A 21,283-nucleotide genomic window follows, 5' to 3' on the forward strand; every position below is an offset into this window, starting at 1 on the left:
ACAACTGCACAACTTCACAAACTACATGTCATGTATTAACTGGAACAACTGCACAACTTCACAACTGCCATTGTGAGAAGCCAGAGTGATGTCACTCGAATTCTGTAAGACTAAATATTTTAATTTGAAACTGAACATATTTTATATTTATATTGCAATGAAGAAATTCACAACATTTTTTTATCTTCATATAACTAGACAATTAAAGGAAAAAATATTTCTGCAACATTCCTTCTTTATTTACCTTGAATATAGGCTGTCTCATTATCGCTGACATCCTGATTTTATGATTTACAACCCACCAGAAACAAACCTGATTTTCAACTTTAAACCCAAGAATGGAACGTTTGATTCTCCAAAGACAGGCTGCTACTAAATAAAGAGAAAACCAAATATGTGATGTGAGACCGACAAGGAATTGAAACAATCCAAGTTGAGGTGACGATCTGCTATGAGTAACAGAATTCAATTACCATGGGTCCACAACTGTTGATAATGAACACGAGGATTAATATGCAGTTTCGATGAAGTGGTAAACAACAGGGTGTCACCTATGATCATCAGATTAAAGATATAAGCTTAAATGGGGTTTTTAAAAGTAGGAAGCCAAGCGGCCATTAAGGCACTAGAAGCAGTCCGGATAATATCCAGAATTGTCTAGTATTGCCATTCACTTCTCCTGAAGCTCTCAAAGTATAACATTATCAAAATAATATGGGTACCAGGGCATGCAGGTATAGAAGGAAATGAAAAGGCAGATAAACTGGCCAGAAAAGGGGCAGAAACATATTTTGTAGGCCCAGAACCTGTATGCAGGATTTCCTATGGACAACCCCGACACTACATAGGAAAATGGGTACAAAAGAAACAAATGGAAAACTGGAAACATACTCCAGGATGCAGGCTTGCAAAGGAACTGATAAAAGGACCAAACAAAATGCATACTAAAGAACTGTTGAAACTCACCAGAGAAAATATAAGATAGGTAGTAGGACTGTTGACAGGACACTGCCATCTGAAAAAACACCTACATAGAATTGGAGTAATAAGAGACAATATATGTAGGAAATGCACTGAAGCAGAGAAAGCAGCTGAACACATACTTTTCGAATGTGAGGCGCTGGGTAGAATCAGACTCTCCATTCAAGGACTACCAGGTGAAGAGAGAGAAAAAATCCAAGAAAACCCAATAAGAACAACCTGCAGCTTTGTGAAGGGAGCAGGTATATCTAGGTGGGAATGAAGGAAAAACATGCTAGCAAAAGATCTTAGAGGTCTACGCTAATTAGGAAGTAATATTTAGAGGCCCCATGAAGAAGAGTAGGAAAGATCTGATGGTAAAATTGTAATTCAAGAGGACAAATTGGGACAAATATTCATGTATAGGAAGATAAATTAGGGACTGAAATAATTTACCAACTTCCTTGAAATCATTAACCTCAACGAGCAAAAACCCATATATAGGTTACCTGTATGTACACTCACATGCAGAAACCTATGTATGGGTTTGCACAATACTTCAAAATGTTACCGGCTCTCTGAGTTCAATTAGTTACATGAATAGTCAACAGATGACATAAGCTGAACTTCCAAATGTTTTAAAACTGGACACTGGCATTACGACTCTGTTAGTCACATTTTCTCATGAGTTATCAGCTGAGTTCATCAACTATGCACAATTGCAGAATGTTGTGGTTTAAATTTTCCATTTTCCCCCTGCATTTTTGGCAAAATGGTTAAAAGAAAACTAATTACTCGTGATGGGATAGAGACAGTGGTTAATGAAAGTGGCAGCAAAGTGTCATAACTGTCATTTAGTGACAGTGAAGGTCAGTCTCTCGAGATTTCTTCCGGCAACAGTAGTGAATGCGATAATGGCACGAGTACAGCTGACAGTACACATGGACTCAGCTCTGCCTGGACAGATATGAGTACTTTTGATCCTGGCCCATCAACTAAGATTCCAATATATAATATTCAGCAGCAACCTATATTACTGTCACATTTTGATCAAGATATCCACTAGAGTATTTTTATCTTTTCTATTATGAGATTTTTGAGATAATTATTAATGAAACTTGTATTTAGGAAAACATAAATAAGAAGAAAGCAACACCCTGGACTAAAAGGGCAAGAATTGCATCATGGCCTCCCCTAAGTGTTTCAGACATAAAAGCATTTATTTGTGTGATTATGATTATTATTATTATTATTATTATTATTATTATTATTATTATTATTATTATTATTATTATTATTATTTATTATTATTATTCATTGTTAGAGCTACTAAGGACCATGAGATCTCAACTGTTTGTCTTCTTGCGGGCCCACCAAGTTTTCATCCTTTTGGAGCGTGCTTTATTCCATGCATCAGAATGAACATGCTTCAGTCAAGTTGGGACTTTTCCTTGAAGAACCTGTCTAAGTTTGTGTTTGAGTGGTACTTGGAGTTGAATGTCTGTTTCTGAGATTCCAAACTTTAAAAGATTTTTATCGATCTCCACCAACCTAGGAGGAATCGTTTGCAGACTTCTGAAGTAGGATAGCAAATGTTTACAGATTCTTTCGGCCGGCAATCTGAAGAGGTGAACATAAAATGTTATCCTTCTTTTCTGGATTACGCTTGATATCTTGTCAGTGTGGGTGTAGATTTCTAAGTTGCTCTGAAGTCTGTAAACACCATCTTTGAAACTGAGCCCAAGAATTTTTTGGATTATCCTCCTTTTCTTAATTGCCAGTTTTTCAAGCAGGCCATGCATTCAAAGTGTTAAACATTCTGCTGCATATAATGCTTCAGGTCTAATTACGGTTTGATAATGTTCAATCTTTGCAATTCAAGAGATGGATTTTTTGTTATATATGTTTTGAGTGAGTCGGAAGGCTGTTTCAAACTTGTTGACATGTGTTAAAAAGACAAACTTCTCAGAATTATTGGATTCAACCCATTCACCAAGGTACTTGAATCTTTCCACTTTCAATATTCTACCGTAGATAGTAGGAAGATGTGGCGAAGCATGTATGATGTTCCAAATGAAGTGGGTTTTGGTATAGGAGATTTTTAAGCCAATATTAACTGCACATTCATGCTGGTAAATGATTTGTTGAGTAGCCAGTTCAGGAGAGGAACCATGTGGCAGCAACATGAAATATTATGAAGCTGAACAAACCCTTTTCCAAGTTCTCCAAGAATTTGGCCTAGATAACAAGACCTGACGGATCATTCAAAATACACTCACTGGTACATCATCCAAAGTGAAAATCAGATCTGAGATTTCTAAAGCCTTTCAAATCCAAACAGAAGTCCAGCAGGAAGATGGACTATCACCACTACTTTTCAACTCTGCTTTCGAAAGGGTCATCCGAGAATGGAGATATGTTCTCCAATCTAAAGGACTTCCTAATGAAGAAGTTTACCATACCAGTGAATCTAGCAACCCCTTTAACATCTCTGGGAGGCTTGAAATTTTGGATAACCTGAATTCTTGATTGATCTACCATTTACCATACCGATGAATCTAGCAACCCCTTTAACATCTTTGTGAGGCTTGAAATTTTGGATAGCCTGAGTTCTTGATTGATCTACCAGAACTCCATTGGGGAAAATTATATGACCCAAGAAGGGTGTTGATGGTTTAGCAAAGGATACTTTTGACAATTTAACCATCAAACCTGCTTTACAAAGGCATTTGAGTGCTTCCTCTGGATGAGGTAGATGTTCTTCAAAAGCCTCTGAGAAGATAACAACATCATCTAAATAATGGTAAAGATGAAAAAAGAAAACCTACAACCTGTTTTCCAGCCATTGACCAGGTCAGGGATGTAATGAATGAAGCATATATAGGCTGTTAGTACGATGGGGTCACCACTCCCAAAGTGATATATTAATGACTGATAGATGCTATGAAATGAGAATGGAGAGTGTTGCTGGAATGAAGATGACAGGGAAAACCGGAGTACTCAGAGAAAAACCTGTCCCGTCTCTGCTTTGTCCAGCACAAATCTCACATGGAGTGACCGGGATTTGAACCACAGTATCCAGCGGTGAGAGACCAATGCGCTGCTGTCTGAGCCACGGAGGCTCCAATGGTAAAGATATTCAAATTAAATATCAGAGAAGACCCTGTCTAGCAATCTGGTAAGAACCGCCACGCCCGTTCGGAGCACAAACGGCACGCGGTTGCATTTGTACAGATTCCAATTGGTAGTGAAAGCAGTCAGATGTTTCAATTCTTCCACAAGAGGTGTCTGATTATAGGCTTGATTAAGGTCTAAGATGGTGAAAAATTTAGCCTTACAAAATCAAGTGAAGTATGAATGCAAGTCGGGAAGAGATACTGACTGGATAGCAATCTTATGGTTCAACGTCCTGTAATCAACTACTGGCCTGAAGCTGCCTTGTGGTTTTGGCACAAGAAAAGTAGGTGAAGAATATGCTGAAGTAGAAGGGTGAATGACACCATCGCTCAACATCTTATTGATAATTTCCTTCAGGGCTTTCATCTTAGGAGGTGACAACCTATAAGGAGGAAATCTTACGGGGTTCGAATCTGTAACCTCTATCTTATATTCAGCTAAGTCAGTCACACCTAGATTTTCCAAAAAAAAATCAGAAAAAGATTGACATAATTTATGAATGCTGGTAGCCTGATACTCAGGTAGATGCATAAGGTCTAATGTCATCTCATTCTGAGGAGGCGAAACACGTGAACATGAAGCAGAATTACACGTCAAAATGGGCATCTGGAAATTACTATCAAACTTGGAAGTCCATGATTTCCTTCAAAGATCAAGGAAAAGAACTGAATGAGACATAAAATCTGCCCTTAATATCACAGAGCATGACAAACTTCGAGCAACAAATAACTTGAATTTCCAGGTAAACTTAGGAATACAAATTTTGACATGGATGAATCCTAAAATTTCTAAAGGGGAAGAGTTGGCTGAAACACATTTTACAGTGGAAGAAACATATTCAGGAAATCTATAACAGTGCTTTTACTTAGAATACCATTCTTCTGAAATGATGGATACAATACTTCTGACAGGAACATTGTTTATTTCAATTTTGAGGAAGGGCACAAATCCTGGAGCATTAGAGGCAGTTTTTAAGCAATCTCTTGGCCTTCAAAGGACTCTTTAGTTGACCCTGACAAGATATAATCAGAATCAATTTGGGCTGAGACTGGAGACACAGACTGGGAAGAGGACTCAGCCGAGCACTCTAGTCAAATTCTGTTACTATTATTACTGAAGGTAGAACAAGAAGGTGTACTATTAGGTGAGCTACAATTCTTTGCCAGGTGCATAAATGAACCACATTTAAAACAGCTTGGAGAGGAAGAAGATCCATTTTTAGAACCTTTGGTATTTAATTGGGAACACTTATTTCTTAAATGATCTGCAGACCCACAAGCATACATTTACGGGGAGTGAAAGTTCTGCATGGTGATGGCCGAGAAATATTGGAAGAAGGTGGTGGATCGCGCGCGACTCTCATTGTGTCAGCATATTTCACTCCCTCCACAGAAACTGACATTGCCTCAGGTTCCCTAAATGTTTGAGGACAGAAAACAAGCAAGCAAAGCAATCTCCATGCAGGCCATGAAGGTCCCTGGAGGGATGGAAGGTAAAGGCTTCCACTACCCATAACTTCGGCACTTGGTGGGGTAGAGTGTTTAGCTCTATGCCCAGCCACCTTTGACCCCAGGAATTAACCTGGTACTCATTTTTGGTGTAGACTGAGTGAACCTCAGGGCCATGTGCACCTCCAGAAGTGGAAATCTTGTTTCTTAAATTTTTTACGACTTCCTGACGGGGAATCAAACCCACGTCCTTCTGGGTGAATTGAGGACAGGAGGCAAAACACAAATATGAGTGGTAAGATGGAGAAAAGCCTTCAATAATGGTCTGTACTATTTGACCTTTGGAATAGTGCAAGGCAAATACCCTAGTATAGAATTTAATATCCTGAATAAAATCTGCTAGATTTTTCATGTAGCCTCTGAACTCTGAAATAGTACTTCTGAATTAATGATGACAAGGCTCTCACAGAAATAAAGTAAGCCAACAAGTGTGCATGAAAAACTTCAGTAGAACTTCTTTCTGATATAGCTTTAACTATTTTGTCTGCTAAGACACCAATGGTGTAGGGATAGATTATTTGCAAGATTTGTGAATGTGACAGGGCAAACACTAAAGCATGATCTTGGAATCCCACCAGGAATCTTAAAAACAAGATAACATTGTTAGCGGACTTGACAGAAAAATCTTGAAATCCCCTTAAGCAACATGGCTAAAGGATGGGGTAAACTGCTAAAGCCTGGGGATACTACCAGAGAGGCAGCCGGGACAGAGGGGGGGTTGTGTGTGAAGTGCTCTGGGAGTGGCATTACTGATGAAAAATGGTGGAAGGTGTTATGGATTGCCAACAGTATTGGTTATCTGTTCACATGGGGCAGAAGCTAGTTGTTGCTCAACCCATTTCCCACTATCTAAAGACTTATTAGGATCCTCTTCCATATTTATAGTTAATGGGGCAACAAAGTCACTCTTCCCGCTAACAAACCCGGACAACAACTGCTTAACTTTTCTAGACAGCTCAGAAATATGTTGGCACAAGGAGTTAGCTATACTAGAATGTTCTTTGCTCAACTAAAGAGACAACAGATCCCCCACTCTATTACAAAAGTGAAACAGCCTACCCTGAACATGTTTAAGTTGGTTACTGGAGGGCTCACCTCATTCAAATAAACTAACAACAGATGGACAAACAATGATATCAGTGGTGATCATGGTTAAAGCCTCACTAACTTCCTTCTCTCCATACACAGGAATACAAATAGGTACCGGGAGATCTAAAGAATCCTTTAATCTAGACAAATTTGTTGCAACCAGACTGAACTTTTCTAATGGCTAGTTCATAAATAATCTCTTCCTTGCACAAATACCAAGGAGCAAGAACGTCTCTAGTGTCTGACATGATGAATGAAATTTTGACAAAATTTATTTTAAAAAATGGAAAACCAAAAAATATCTAGTGTTCAAATCTAAAATTTGGGGAAAATAGTCAAAAAGGACATTGTTCAGGCCTATTCAACCCCACTCTGCTATGACTTGTTATGGAGTTTCCATGGCTCACAGAGGATTAGGAAGCACCTGGGTTGAATGGCTGGACAAGGAATTACTTAGAGCAACCTTGAATATAACATATTTGGAAATTTTATTTCTTTTCTTTTCTTTTTTCTAGTTTAAAAATGAGAGATAGAAAATGTGAATAAATAACAAACATTAGAACAAGTTATTAATGAGTTCATTAGCTATAATGATGCCCGGGTCTTAGAAGTCCAGAATCAGGTACGGTAACTTACAAAACTTGATATAGTTAACAAGTTGTTAAGTTACATATAGAGGAGCGTTATTGTTCCGGGCAGTTACAAATATTTTACAAGAGCAAGATTTGCTCCTAGCAGTTACATTACACAGGAGTCTGAGCTCCAAAAAACCATGGTCTATCCTTGCAGAGGCAAACAGTTTCTTTTTATGTAATAAAAATTCCACCTCATATTAAAGTGTCCATGCACAGTTGCCATAATAAACGCTTATCCATTGTTCAACAGATATATTAGTCACTGTTCCCAAAGGGAACTAACACAAGGAAATATGTACACTCCAAAATGAATAAACAGGGGCATAATTGCCCATAATACATGGCCTTAATGGTAAAAAGAAAAGGTTGCAGATAACTGGCCATAAACAAAAGGCAAGGAGGCAAAACACCAGCACTCCTTATATAAATCTCTAAAACGCTAAGTGGGCTTACGACCCGAAGATACAGAGGCTAATCCTATACTACACTGTGTTTTTTTTTTTTTTAATTTTTTAATCGTATGGCCTCAGCTACCATGTGCAGACATTTCAAGTTGATGCCATCTGGCTGTCTGCTCATCTATTTCGAAGTTCCATTTTACTCTAGGCTCACTAGATGGTAGACCGAGTAAACAGAAACTCTCTTGGGCGTCTATGGCTGAGATTTAATTAATTTTGTCGGGTTAAACACCAAATCTGTCACCAGAGATCTTTTACATGCTGACATCGTACGACACGGAGTGTCAAATGGACTTTTTTCCGCCCTTCAAAAAAATGACTACCTCTGCCGGGTTGCTTGGGATCCAGACGCCGACACTCTACCACTGATCCACAGAGGCAGCTACTACAATGTGGTGACTAAAGGAGAAACATTAATGTCAAGAAAAGATTTACAAACTTTTGAGGTTGAAAGTTTTAGTCACCTATTGCAAGGTTGAATGAGTAAATGTCAACACTCTTCTTTCCCTTACATTACATATTTGCATTAGGGAACTGAAAAGGGGACCTCAGTCTTCACCAAAAACCTTGATTTAAACCACCAGATTATAAAGTTACATAAAACAAAATTGGCTCAAACCTTCCCCTCAAATTATCCGCAGGTGCCATCACATGTTTAGGTAAATTGTGCCATTACCTTGTGTTGCATGATCTTCCTCAAGCAGGCCTAACTCCTGTCTTCTGGGCTCACGTCAAGTCACACTCCTCAACACTACAGCAATTCAGACAAGATGGCTCTAAAATGCCCTACTTTTATAATGCCAAAAGGGGAAGCCTTCAGAACACTTTGCTGATTAGCTGGATTGCTGTATACACCCCCAGATATAATTGACCAGAGAACATATTCACAAGCTTGGATAGGTAGATTACAATCGAGGAGGAACCAGCTGAAGTGCTGACAACTTTGGTGCGTTACAGAAACAATCCTAAGAAACAGGTTTACTCACTCCTAAAATAAACATTACTCTATCAAGTAGTTACAAATCGTTGGTATAGCCATCTAACAATAGAAGAAAAATTCTTTGGAAGTTTACAAGTTCAAGTCCATTGGCCTAGATGGTCTTAGAGAAGGTGCCCAGTTAAAAGTTTTGCTAGTTGTTTTACGTCGCACCGACACAGATAGGTCTTACGGCGACGATGGGACAGGAAAGATCTAGGAGTGGGAAGGAAGCGGCCGTGGCCTTAATTAGGTACATCCCCAACATTTGCCTGGTGTGAAAATGGGAAACCACGGAAAACCATATTCAGGGCTGCCGACAGTGGGGTTCGAACCTACTATCTCCCGAATACTGGATACTGGCCGCACTTAAGCGACTGCAGCTATCGAGCTCGGTCCCAGTTTAAATAGCTGGGGAAGGTGTACCCCTGGTATAATTGTTGTTGTTGTTGTTATTATTATTATTATTATTATTATTATTATTATTATTATTATTATTATTATTATTATTATTATTATTATTATTATTATTATTATTATTCCGAGGTTTCTGTGGAACAGCAGAGGTGAAAGAAGGTGTGGGCTGGAATGGGTCTAACTACAAGTTCGAAAGATGAATTAAAATTTCAACAAAGGTTATATTTTCAAAACTTAACAATGGTGACATAGAATTAGAAAACTTAACAAGTCAACAACAAGCCAGAATCAGACACAAAGAAATTACAAGTGTTAGGGGATTATTACAAGGTCTGGGCTTCGAGCCCCACAATCACAATCCTTGAGCTATTAGCCCAACTTTACCAAGGTACAAAATTGAACAAAGGGGCAGAAAACCCCATCATGCCAAGGAGCACTTGCTCCTAATTACAATGTTAAGCCTCCTAGAGGTACACAGAAATCAAATTTAGGAAAGAGCAGACCCGCTCTCAAAGTTCAAGCCTATCAAAGGCCACAACGAATTTCACTTCTATCTGCCCTCAAGGCACACAAAGAAACCAGGGTATTTAATACCCAACCTACAGGGCCTTCGCAATGAAAATAAAACAACAGGTTAAGTTACTGGCCCAAAGTACAGAGACGACTGGAGGCGTGAACTTGCACTCCAAATACACCTTTTAAAACCTAAGTGGCTCTAGGCCGATACACAAGGGCTAGTCCCAAGCTAGGGAGGTGACCTGTATGAGAAAACTTTAATACATTAAGGAAGAGAAGAAACGGTTATAAAAACGTGGTCACCTCAATTTCAAAATGAAGGGGAGTTCGAGAGGGTAAAGCACTCTCTATCCCCGCTTTACAGTGTAAGAGATTTGTAGTTTTCATATAGACAGAAGAGGAATTTACATTTTAAGTGGTAGGTCACATATTAAAGGTTTCGAACCCTCCCCGAGAGTTAAACTGCTGAGCTAGCAGGAAATAAAGATGCTAAAAGGCCATTACCTTGCTGAAGATCTGCTGTCAGAAGAACGAGGCGCTTCCCGCCCCCTGCTACATATTCACACACTGAGTTAGATGTTATACTAGTGGCCAGGAGACAGGAAAATTAGCAGTTTTTATACCCTTGTGGAAAATTCGAGACCTTTCATGGATGAGTAGACACACCCCCTCAACTTTATTGGATAGCATAGAGCTACATATCCATATCAAAGAAGACATACATGATTGGCTGAAAATTAATTAAAGAAATTTGGGATTGGCTAAGTTCAAAACTGGCGGAAGGAAGGATTAATATTGCCAACCCAAAAAATAAAAGGACAAAATTTAGTAAAGACAACAACTTTTGAATACAAAATTTCTTCAAGAAAGTTCATTCCTGCGCACCAGAGTGCGTAATCATAGTTTTTAGTAGAGACATCTGGTAGAGAACGTCCACACTTCTTGATCAATTACAAACAAAAACACATCAAAATTCACACAGAGCCATCTTCGGAGAAACTGTTGAGTTAACCCTCTTGGAGCCAAGAGCCGATCTAATCGGCCGCTCCCCATCAGCTGGAAGAGGCCAGAGCTCCGCCTCCACTCTACTGATGTAAACTGCCAGGCCGTTTTCAGTGGAAATACATGTATTTTAAAATTCGCGTATATCTACCGGTGTATAGCAAATACCGGCATGAAATTTTCTACATATCGACTACGTAGAATAAGAAACTGGTTTGGAGTGATATAAAGAGTCAAAAACGTTTTATTGTTGATTTATAGTTGTCGATAACGTTTATTTTTAGGAAGAGAAAAATATTTTCGCACTTTCTCTCTCAATATCTACTTTGAAAAAATAATTTACGATACAAAAGAATATACGTAATTATGTATAATGTATTTCTAAATACAATTCCATAGAATAACTAATTTGAAGGAGAAATATAAAAACGTAAAAAATAAAAATTCTAACATATGTCACTAATAAAAACAAGACAACTTTACTCACCGATAAAATTCGCGTGTATGTATCGATGTTTGGCAAATACTGACAACAAATTTTCTACGTGCGGACAACACAGTATTAAAATAATTCTGAATTATTAAATAAGTAAAAAATAGTAGTTGATATTATAGTTTTTGTTTTCAGAAAAAATAGTTTCTCGTTTTCGGTTGTAGATGTTAGAAAAATAATTTTACAATACAACAGAATTTACGAAATTAAGAAATATATGGCACTAAAGCCATGATTTGCTTTGACCTACTAAGCGACCACTGTTCAGTTCGGTACCTGCACTTTACGAGGTGAACCATGGTCAGTGAGACAGATCCTCTCAGTAATTATTCTTGGTTTTCCAGACCGGGGTCCTCTCACCCTCAGATATCTTCTCAATTGCAATCACTTAGGGTCACTTATATTGAGTGAACCTCGAACCAACCCTCAGGACCAGGCGAAAATTCTTGACCTGGGCGGGAATCGAACCCATTACCTCTGGGTGAGAGGCAGGCACGCTACACTTGGCCCGCGGAGACCAGCATTTAGGTAATAATAGAGGACTATATGTGACTATAAGGTTTAGCAGAGAGTAAGTGAAAAGTAAATTAAAGTATGATATGGGCGGAGAATCAGACGGTAGGGCATGTTTAGGTCCAAGAACTTCCTTGAAGGAGACAGGAGGTTGAGGAATGTTGTCGGGTTCATTGGGACAAATTTCCACAAAATGTTCTCCAGAGACATCATCATCATCATATTCGTTATCACTAGTTTCATCTACCACCATATTCAGAGTAGCTTTAGTGCTGTTAGACACAATTAAACGTCTCTTCTTTAGCTGCGGTGATTCCGCGGACATGTCCGGTATAATTTCGTCGCTACTCTCTGAACTAAATTCCCTATCGCTATCCGATAAATCATCAGCGTTAACTTCGCACTGTTCTAAATACTGCATTAATTTATTGTCATCAATACCTGCTGAAAAATTATCACGTGAATAACATGCCATTTTCCTGTCACGAATCCACTCACTGCAAGGAGCAGTCTCTTACTGACCAGTTAGCGGTATTTGTAAACACAGGAAACGACTGTTGTGAAAGGTATAACACCCTCTTAGAACTGCCAAAGCAAGGCCAGGAACACAATAACGTGTAGCCCCTTTACTACAGGTTGTAACAAAAGTATGCACTTCACTATAGGTTGCCTCAAAATTACGTATATCACAGAATTTTAAGCCGGCCGATGTAATCGGCTCTGGCAACTTCCGACTGGATTGTTAACGGCCGACCAGATCGGCTCTGGCAATTTAAAGGGCGGATGCTCGCACTACCGCCCGGCACCAAAAGAGTTAATACAGTTTTTTAAAGTTCAGGCTTTCTCCTGTAGAGGAGTTTCAATTGGAGCAATATTTGAACTAGCGGCGTGGAGATGTACCGCCCGGTACTATTATTATTATTATTATTATTATTATTATTATTATTATTATTATTATTATTATTATTATTATTATTATTATTATTATTATTATTATTATTATTATTATTATTATTATTATTTTGCCACTTTCATGTGGTATTTATTCAGTGAACAATTATTACAGTAATAACAACATTCAGAGACACACATTTTATTACAAAGAACACGGTTCAAGTGGAAGCTGGTTATAAGAAATTACAACCCATTGAAATTAAGTGTGGCATAGCTCAAGGTTCCCTTATCTCACCATTCCTGTTTAATTTAGCAGTCAATACTGTAACACAAAATGTCAATGACCATGACAAATGCCAATGTTTTGGGTATGTTTTATCTGATGATGCCCTGCCTTTATCCTCATTTGCTTTTGGAGATTGCCTATTCGTACTCAGTAAAACCGAAAGTGATGCTGCTACTTTGTTAAATTTAGCCAAAAGCAGCTTTGCAGGAATTGGTGTACATATCCATCCTTTTAGAAGTAAATCTACAATCCTGAAGAAATGAAAATTAACTGAAGGAAACATCACTATACTTGAAGGATCAATAATTCCATCGATTAAAGCAAATAAATCAAGTATTTAGTAACTGATTTCTACAACAAAATTTCTCTTGACAGACATAAACTAATAAGCAATGTAACTTCTGACTTAAACAATCTGAAAAGAACTAAACTTCTAAAACCAGAGCAAAAGATACTGATGAATTTGTTTGGCCGAGTTTAATCTATCAAGTACAATATGCCCCTCTAACATAAATATGAAACTCCTTTCTTAAAGATCTGGACAAAATTATAAGAAGTTCTGTAAAAGAAACAATGATGCTGGCAGATGTTACTCCAAATTCCATGCTGTATAATGCCAGAAAGATCAGAGGGATGGGAATAATTTGCGCAGAATGAGAAGCCAGTGTATAGCATTATAATACACTGACTGACAGAGCAAATGCAACACCAAGAAGGAGTGGTCAGAACTTTATGCCAATTGCAGGGTAGACTGACGTCACTGAGGTATGCTCATGATGTGAAATGCGCCGCTGTGCTGCGCACATAGCGAACGATAAATGGGACATGGCGTTGACGAATGGCCCACTTCGTACCGTGATTTCTCAGCCGACAGTCATTGTAGAACGTGTTGTCGTGTGCCACAGGACACGTGTATAGCTAAGAATGCCAGGCCGCCGTCAACGGAGGCATTTCCAGCAGACAGACGACTTTACGAGGGGTATGGTGATCGGGCTGAGAAGGGCAGTATGGTCGCTTCGTCAAATCGCAGCCGATACCCATAGGGATGTGTCCACGGTGCAGCGCCTGTGGCGAAGATGGTTGGCGCAGGGACATGTGGCACGTGCGAGGGGTCCAGGCGCAGCCCGAGTGACGTCAGCACGCGAGGATCGGCGCATCTGCCGCCAAGCGGTGGCAGCCCCGCACGCCACGTCAACCGCCATTCTTCAGCATGTGCAAGACACCCTGGCTGTTCCAATATCGACCAGAACAATTTCCCGTCGATTGGTTGAAGGAGGCCTGCACTCTCGGCGTCCGCTCAGAAGACTACCATTGACTCCACAGCATAGACGTGCACGCCTGGCATGGTGCCGGGCTAGAGCGACTTGGATGAGGGAATGGCGGAACGTCGTGTTCTCCGATGAGTCACGCTTCTGTTCTGTCAGTGATAGTCACCGCAGACGAGTGTGGCACCAATATAAATGGTCCGTTATTGGACATTATAAATTTTCCAGCTAACTTATTCCTGGCTGCCAGCGTTTCGCCCCCGTGTGCTAGGCTGGGCTCATCAGTTGGTACCTAGCACACCTACCAAGACGCTGGATAGTGCACACCATGGAGGCCACTGCGTAGGCTAATTGCAGCCACCGGCAGTGCCAATGCACTATGAGAGACATTGTCTCACCATCAAAAATTGATGCCTGCTTGGCCATCAGATGATGTAGATGTTGATTCCCATAGGGAATCAGAAATAATTGTTCCGAATGAGTAAATTTATAATACCAATATAAATGGTCCGTTATTGGACATTATAAATTTTCCAGTTAACTCATTCCTGGCTGCCAGCGTTTTGCCCCCGTGTGCTAGGCTGGGCTCATCAGTTGGTACCTAGCACACCTACCAAGACGCTGGATAGTGCACACCATGGAGGCCATTGCGTAGGCTAATTGCAGCCACCGGCAGTGCCAATGCACTATGAGAGACATTGTCTCACCATCAAAAATTGATGCCTGCTTGGCCATCAGATGATGTAGATGTTCATTCCCATCGATGTTGATTCGTCGGCGTGGAGAAAGGTCAAATCCGGCAGTAACTGTGGAGCGCCCTACTGCTAGACAACGCGGCATCATGGTTTGGGGCGCTATTGCGTATGATTCCACGTCACCTCTAGTGCGTATTCAAGGGCACGTTAAATGCCCACCGCTACGTACAGCATGTGCTGCGCCCGGTGGCACTCCCGTACCTTCAGGGGCTGCCCAATGCTCTGTTTCAGCAGGATAATGCCCGCCCACACACTGCTCGCATCTCGCAACAGGCTCTACGAGGTGTACAGATGCTTCCGTGGCCAGCGTACTCTCCGGATCTCTCACCAATCGAACACGTGTGGGATCTCATTGGACGCCGTTTGCAAACTCTGCCCCAGCCTCGTACGGACGACCAACTGTGGCAAATGGTTGACAGAGAATGGAGAACCATCCCTCAGGACACCATCCGCACTCTTATTGACTCTGTACCTCGACGTGTTTCTGCATGCATCGCCGCTCGCGGTGGTCCTACATCCTACTGAGTCGATGCCGTGCACATAGTGTAACCTGCATATCGGTTTGAAATAAACATCAATTATTCGTCCGTGCCGTCTCTGTTTTTTCTCCAACTTTCATCCCTTTCGAACCACTCCTTCTTGGTGTTGCATTTGCTCTGTCAGTCAGTGTATTTGTAATCGCTTACTCCATATTCAGATTGTTCATTTACAATATGTAAGGAAATTACCTGAAGAACAAGATATGGTACTCCACAGACTTGACATACATAAAGAAAGTCTTGCCCCAAAGCTTGACAGAACAAAACTATGTGAAATTATGAGAAACCGATCCTTTCAGTCATGGTGCCAGTTACTACATAAAGGAAAGGGAGTAGTGTTATATTTAGACTTCCTGAAAGCAAACTCCTGTATGACTCATAAATCACCTCTGTCCTCTTCTGAATACATTTGTCATGCAACCTCACAGCAGTCACATTGGTTCCCGGTAGGTCATTCAACCCAATCCGTTGCCTCCAAAATGGTTGCGGGGAAACCCTTGGGCATATGCTGTCATTCTGCCAGAGCACTGGGCTAATGGGCAACCATCACCACCACCATGTAGGAATGTTGATTGCTCAAGCCTTGTGACAGCGTGGATGGGAGGTGCACGAGGAGGTTCAGTGCATCTCTACTGATGACTCTAATCAGAGAACTGACATCATAGCCATATGCAGAGAGCACAGTAAAGCAATGGTCTTAGATTCCACCATTCACTCTGAAAGAGACTCGAATCAGGCTTGGTATGTGGACCTAGAAAAGCAAGCTACAGTATTTATGTACTGTGCTTGTCTTACTTGTCAGTAAAGTACAATATACCTATCAATTGGTGGATTGTTAGAGGCCTGCTATTCAGAGCAAGAGGCACCCTCTCTTGTCAAACATTGACCTAGCTAGAAACATTGAAAGTTCCATTCTGCAAAATAGAAAAAATATTAAAACAGATTCTGAGGGACTCTCTACAAATCATTCATTTTCCTGAGATCATGATTAACATTCCTTGCCTACCTCCTGGAGAAAAATAAGACAATAACAGCATTAACGATTGTATATTTCCACTTTTTGACATTTTTAAAATTCTGTTGAAATTGTATCCTTGACTGTATTCTGGATTCAAATGGTCACCCTCATTGGAGGATGGATGATTGATTATTTCTTTAATAAATCTCCTTCCCACCTCAAAAAATCTGATTTGGTTCCAGTGAGGTTTCCTCCCTATCGGCTGGCACCTCCCAAAATGGAGGCTTTCAGGGAAATCATCAACAAGATGCTGAGTGATTGTGTCATCTGCCCATCTATGTCTACCTATTCTTCCCCCCTGGGATGTAGTTTTTGCCTGGTTGTGGATTATAGGGCATTGAATAAAAAGTTCATCTTATAATCACTACCCTCCTTGACTTGCAGTTCTTGCTTCTCTTAGTTCCATAAGGCTAAATCCTTCACCATATTAGATCTTAATCAAGCCTACTATCAAATCCCATTAGCCGAGGAGTCTAAGTACCTCACAGCTTTCGCTATGGATTAGAATCTTTACGAATTCAACCAAGTACCTGTTCTGTTATCGACTGGATTCCCTAGACTTCCAGATAAGATCCTTTCAATGTCAACTATGTCTCTACTATTATTTAGACAACATGGTTGTATACTCTGAATCAACGACATGAAAGATATAGACTGCTAAACATACTCGTTACAGCGCCCCTGATTGAAGCACAGCGAACTAACTTTTGCCTACAACTGTCATGGCGGCTGCCACTTCTTGGTCTTGACAGTTAGCCCTTATCAGTTCAATGAATTGATGAGATTATTATGTTATTGCAAATTAAAGATTTATTTAAAAATAAACACGACATTTTCAAACATGCTTAATGTTGCATCGATGTTATAATGAAATAAGCGCAGTGAATACGGTGAGCATTTGCTTAGTAAAAACATGAATTACGTATGTATAAGAATGGATAATTCGGCGTCATGCACTAACAATAAAGTCATTCACTACAGAAAGACATGTTATACGTACAGCAGTTCACTGAGGAATTCACACGCGTAGAGAAAGATACCACTGCCTTTTCATGGCATACAGTCGCTCGCATAAGTATTTGTCCATGTGTCCTTTTCATATACTGAACACCAAAACCGCATTACAAGGCTTTGGATACATTCAGAAACAAATATGCGTTGAATATGCAATATATATGTACTATAATACCGGCAGAATATACCTCTTGCACGTCAGTACTCTTTAATAATACAGAATGAGTGTGGTTGGCGCTAGGAAATGGCAACGCAAAAGTATTTGTCCGCCTTGTGCATTATCTTGTGTAACAAACACAGCATTGAGGAAGGGGTACACATCACCAAGCTCAGTCCATCAGCGATACGGACAGTGTCGGTGAGACAATGTCTAGTGCATGCCCTGAGTACGATGGGAAAGATAAGGAAACGAACTATTGTTGAACGCCAACGAATTATCCAACTCCACATACTTGGTAATTCGTGAAGAGTAATTGCTGAAAAACAGGAATACCGCAAACTACAGTCGCAAGTATCTTTCAATGATACAAGACCAGTGCAACTTAATCAATAGAGCAAGAACTGGACGGTCGAGGAAGCTGACAACATGTGAAGAGCGAAGCATAATACGTACCGTCCAGAAAAATCCCCTAGTGCCTGGACCTGTGCTTCGAACAGAAGTACAAACCTCTACTGGGAAGAACATCAGCACCGACACCGAACGACGTGTGTTACTCAGAGCTGATTTGCAGGGGCGTACAAGCCGGAAGAAGCCCTGGATAAGTGAGGTGAACCAGAAGAAGAGGCTGGCGTTCACAAAACAGTACATTATGAAGCCACCAGCATTATGAAAATGCTTGTTGTTTACTGACGAGAGCAAATTCTGTTTATTCATTTGCTCTGGAAAGCAACGTGTATGGAGAAAGAAGAACGCCGAGCTCCAAAGTCAAAATCTGCAACCAACCGCAAAATATAGAGGAGGTTCCATAATGGTATGCGGGTGTATGTCGGCGGCTGGGGTAGCCAACTGCCATATAATACCTGAACGGATAGATAAGATGGTATATTTGAGTATATTAAAGCAACACTTAACACCCAGCGTGCCAAAATTAGGTCTTAGTTGTGGGTACTTCTTCCAGCAAGATCATGACCCTAAGCACATTGCTCGTGTTGTTGGGTAATGGCTACTGTACAGTTCACCTCATGTGCTGCAGACACCACCCCACTCCCCAGACTTAAACCCCATACATCATTTATGGGCGGAATTAAAATGTACACTGAGAAAGCAGCGTATTCCAAATAAAAAAGCTCTGAAGCAATACTTCATGGAAGAATGGCACGAAATTGGCCTGGAAGTGACAGACTGGTGACATCCATGCCGAAACGCCTTCAAGCCGTGATTGCTTTCAAAGGACGTTCGACACACTACTGATATTTAGGAAATGACTGAACATTCCTTGACTTCTTATTGTGGATGAATATATTTGCAACGTGACTTTTCTACAAGCAGTGTGATTGTTTTATATTTGTTCCAAATGCCAGTGCTTAGGGTGTTATAAATTATGTCCTCAGATGTTCAGATGGCAAATAAAACGTATGATTACTTGTTTGCAATTAACTTCTTTATTATATTGGTGCTACCGGCTATTGTCCTCACATGAAGAGCGCGGACGAATAATTTTGCGAGCGGCTGTACTTTCAGTATCATTCTGGTATAATTTTTTAATTTTGCTTCTTTGTCTGGTTTGTTACGTTTTATGCTTTTTGCTACTTATGGCTACTTTACAAGAACTGCTGTGTGACATGCAGCACATACGTCCATTGGTTGCGGTGTAGAACATCTCTACGGCATCCTCTGCCTATCGTAAGGACCACTAAATGGGGTAACCCCAGATTCTAAAGTTGAGGACACCTGACCTCTGGTTGAGTGTAGCATTCCTTCCACATACGGTATTCTACCAGCTTTACCACTATAATATTTCTACCGGACCTCTCTTTGTCAAACCTCGCCTGACTTCATTCTACTTAATTCATAGCCTACATTTATTTATTTATTTATTTATTTATTTATTTATTTATTTATTTATTTATTTATTTATTTATTTATTTATTTATTTATTTATTTATTTATTTATTTATTTATTTATTTATTTATTTATTTATTTTAGTTTAACCTTGCACACCTTCTCAAAGACCGTACTCCATTACACAACAACTTCTGCAGATCCTTTCTATGGCAGATTCAGAGGAAATAGGCATATGTTTTGCCTGCAAGTGTCATGGCTGCCAGTGGTTCAAGTAGATTCAAAGATGTCCAACAGATTAGCAGTCTATATTTTTAATGTCGTTGCTCTGAATATTTGGATTTCAGCTGGGTTCTTGGTAAGTCCTGCCTTAACTGGGTATCTAAGTCTCTAGGCTATTTGCATCTCTGCACTTCAATTTGATGTATGGCTCATTCATGGATTAGAGAATGTACACTTAAGAAAATGGAAATTACAACACCATGAAGGCATTGGTTGTTTGTGTTGATTTTCAAGATACAGAACGATGCCATGTGGGTATGTAAACGATCAAAGTTTCAAACCCATTGGATTGTTGCTACAGGTCTCCCCACGTGATTGGTCGTGGAGGAATCAACTCCAGTATACGTACTCTGGTGTAGCGTAGTTGACCTACAGTCTGTGCAGTGAAGAGCTCCTCATCAAACATGCTTCGACGACAGAGAAGAGCACGCTATCAACAACTGTCGCCATTTGAGAGGGCTCGGATAATTGGGCTGTGTGAGACTGGATTATCGCTAAGGACTGTTGCTGCACGTGTTGGCTGACAGGCATCTACGGTACAACGTGTATGGCAGCAGTGGTCAAATGAAGGTACCCACACTTGGAGACCTGGCACAGGCCCAGCGTGACGGACAACTGTGAGAGAGGATTGCCGCATCATTCGGATGGCCCGGATGGAACCCCATGCAACAGCGGTGCAAATTCGAGCAGCTGTGGCACCCCACGTTACACAACAAACAGTTGGTAATCACCTGCGTGCAGCTGGCTTATGAGCCATGTCCCTGCAGAAGGTGTTTCATTGACCCCACAACAGCGACGTGTAAGGCTGGCCTGATGTCGAGAAAGATCGACGTGGCTCGACGAACGGCATAGGGTCATCTTTAGTGATGATTCGTGCTTCTGTCTTTCCCACAGTGATTGCCAGAATCATGTGCGCCGACGTACCGGGGAGAGGGGCCACCCAGATCTTATTGTCAAGAGGCACACAGGGCCAACACCAAGCATTATGGTCTGGGGAGCTATTGGCTTTAATGTGAAATCACAATTAGTGCTTGTTGAGGGCACTATGACTGCTCGACAGTACGTTGATAGGGTACTCAATCCAGTGGTTGTCCCTATGATGGTGAACGTTGCTAATGGGATATTTCAGTAGGACAATGCCCGGGTTCACACTGCACGCATCTCCAGAGAAGCTCTCCACGAGATCACAACCTTAGAATGGCCCGCCAGATCCCCGGACCTCAGTCCTATTGAGCATGTGTGAGACATGATGGGTTGACAACTGGCCAACCGTCCTCAGCCACCCACAACTCTGGAACAACTGACCCGTGCAGTGCAGCAAGCATGGGCTACATTTCTTCAGGAAGCGATCCAGGGCCTTATTGACTCTATGCCTCGACAAATTCATCTATGTATTGCAGCTTGTGGTGGGCACATCCTGTATTGATTGTTGTCCAAACTTGCGGTCAGAGGGACCTGAAAGTGTAATCATCGAATCACAACT

This window comes from Anabrus simplex, chromosome 5 (assembly GCF_040414725.1).
Source record: "Anabrus simplex isolate iqAnaSimp1 chromosome 5, ASM4041472v1, whole genome shotgun sequence".
Lineage (NCBI taxonomy): Eukaryota > Metazoa > Arthropoda > Insecta > Orthoptera > Tettigoniidae > Anabrus > Anabrus simplex.